The sequence below is a fragment of the Prionailurus bengalensis genome, chromosome B4 (genome assembly GCF_016509475.1).
Source record: "Prionailurus bengalensis isolate Pbe53 chromosome B4, Fcat_Pben_1.1_paternal_pri, whole genome shotgun sequence".
NCBI classification, from domain to species: domain Eukaryota; kingdom Metazoa; phylum Chordata; class Mammalia; order Carnivora; family Felidae; genus Prionailurus; species Prionailurus bengalensis.
Genome location: NC_057358.1, coordinates 116,095,940 through 116,098,652, shown reverse-complemented (window position 1 = coordinate 116,098,652; position 2,713 = coordinate 116,095,940). Strand labels below are relative to the sequence as shown.

General features: G+C 42.9%; 1 pseudogene; it reads right to left on the bottom strand.

Annotated features, from left to right (window-relative positions):
• Window positions 1-203: 203 nt before the first annotated feature.
• Window positions 204-950, bottom strand: LOC122473669 (annotated as a pseudogene).
• Between the last annotated feature and the right edge of the window lie 1,763 nt (window positions 951-2,713).

Sequence of the window (2,713 nt, the reverse complement as noted above, 5' to 3'; positions counted from 1 at the left end):
AGTTCTGACGAGCTCTCTTAGGAGGAGCTAAAGTATATGCAATTTTTGATGGAACGTAAAAGATTCCAGAGAATTTATTTGACTTACGCTACTCCTTTAAAAAAAAAATTGAAGTGATTTTCAACAGATGTATAATAATGACATTAATGAAGTGGGTCTAGAAAATGAAAAATCAGAACCAAGGGAAAGAGAATGCAAACTATTATGTGTCCATGGTGCTTAAGGGAAACTTTATTGAGGCCCCAGGGCCTTGGGGCTCAGGCAGGAGGCTTCCCCGTGGGCAAAGGAAGAGCCAGTGGAGGGACCTTACTTGACCTTCTTCTTGGGGTGCAGGTTGTCGGTGTGGCCGCTGCTCTTCTTGCGGCAGTTGATCACACAAGGGTGCAGGTGAGCATGAGGCTTGCAGCCGATCCTCTTGTCACAGGTTTGTTTCTGGGCCGGCTGGTGGAGGGAAAGCTCCGTGATGGCGCCCCATGGGCGAAGCACCAGTGCAGGGTGGACTCTTTCTGGATATTGTAGTCTGACAGAGTGTGGCCCGCCTCCAGCTGTTTGCCCGCGAAAATCAGATGCTGCTGGACAGGTGGAGTGCCCTCTTTGTCTTGGATTTTGACTTTGACATTGTCACTGGTGTCACTGGGCTTGACCTCGAGGGTGGTGGCTTTGCCCATCAGGGTCTTCACAAAGATCTGTGTCTCTGCATCTGCACAAGGCCACCGCCACTGCCAAACCGCTCAGCTGCCTCATTGGAGAGAAAGAGCGAAGGTAGGCTCTTTGATTGTTATGGAGAACTTCCTGGCAGCCATGGCCAAAGGGAGTCATGATAGGGTACGTAACTCACACTCTTGGAGAGAAGAGAGCATGTGAGTTTTTCAGAGGAAGCAACCCTTTTCTAAAAGATTGCAGTTTGGGGACGCCTAGACGGCTCAGTCGGTTAAACGTCTCACTTCGGCTCGGGTCATGATCTCACAGCCTCTGTTGGATGGCCTCTGGGAGATGGCTGACCGCTCGGAGCCTGGAGCCTGCTTCGGATTCTGTGTCTCCCTCTCTCTGCGCCTCCCCAGCTCACACCGTCTCTCTTTCTTTAAAAAAATAAGTAAACATTAAAAAAAATAGGGATGTCTGGGTGGCTCAGTCAGTTAGGCGTCTGACTTCGGCTCAGGTCATGATCTCACTGCTCATGAGTTCAAGCCCTACCTCGGGTTCTGTGCTGACAGCTCGAGCCTGGGGCCTGTTTCAGATTCTGTCTCCGTCTCTCTGCCCTGCCCCTGCTTGCGCTTTGTCTCTCTCAAATATAAAATAAAACAAGAAAAAAAAAGTTTTTTAGTTAATAAAAAAAGATTGCAGTTTTAATTATTATTATTTTTAAACTGAGGATCTTATTTTGATCATTTGGTTTACTTACTTTGACCCCTGTTGTTTTTTTAACTGTTATAGTTACTCCTTTGCTTTGTAGTTTCCATATTGTCAGTAATCTACTCATTAGTTCCATCAAGGATACAGAGACAGGAAAGGAGGTGAATTCAGAATAGTCAGCTTTGTAGTTAGTTATTATTGTGGTTAAAGTCATACATGATGTCATTTTAACTAAGTTTGCACTGTTGATGACATTTTTTTTTTATTCTTTGAGAACACAGAACAGAAAGTTATTTATATTTTTTAAAGCCCTGTAACTTTATATAAACCCATCTAGCTTTTCACTGGGCTGGGGATTGGAACCCTTAATCAGTCTGTCAGTGTTAAAAAGTTAAATTCATGTCCACATCTTTATACATTTAATGTACATCTATAATAATCTAAAGTAGTATAATCAAAAAAATTTCTATTTGCTTCAGAAGAAAATTTTTGAACATTTTTTAAAGTGTATTTATTTTGAGAGAGAGAGAGCGTGTGTGTACCAGTGGGGGCAGGGGTAGAGAGAGGGAAAGAAAGAATCCCAAGTAGGCTCTGCACTGTCAGCACAGAGCCCAGTATGGAGCTTGAACTCAAGAACCACGAGATGATGACCTGAGCCAAAATCAGGAGTTGGACTTTTAACCGACTGAGGCACCCCATACATGTTTTTTTAATTTTTAATGGCTATATAATATATGCCAGTGTTTTGTATGGTAATTCAGTCCTACAGTATATTTAAGTATCTGTTTTCTCAGTGAATATTTTTCAGCAAACATGTACATTTCACTGTTGAAGAAAATACAAGTGATGGGTTTACTAGATCAAAGAATATGCCTACCTTGACCATTGTATTATTCTCTGAAAGCATCAGTTAACTTTTTCACATTCTCACCCACAAAGAGGAGAAAAAGAGCTGTTGATAAACTAGTTATCTCCAAGCAACTTATGAACAGCTCTTTCCATCTCCTTTGTGGCTCACCTCTGTGTATCCAGTTCTCCCGATAGGCTTGGCATTCCTGGCAGCAAATTCTCATAACTGGCATTTAGTGATGTCAGTGATGCCCTCCTTTTAAAATATCCATTTATTGTATTTTGAGTTTCTGGTATATGGAATGTTGTGGCAGCAACTGCCAGTTGTGCGCAACATTCATTCTCTCTTTTTCAGAACCCACCAGTTTTAGCTGGTACATAGCCGTCCAGAATAAAGACTCTGTTTCCCAGCCTTCCTGGTCACCAGAGGAGGCTAGGTGGCTAGTTCTGGCTGATAGAATGTGAGTGCAAGGGTTGTTGGGGAACCTCTCGGATCCTTTTGAAAAAACTG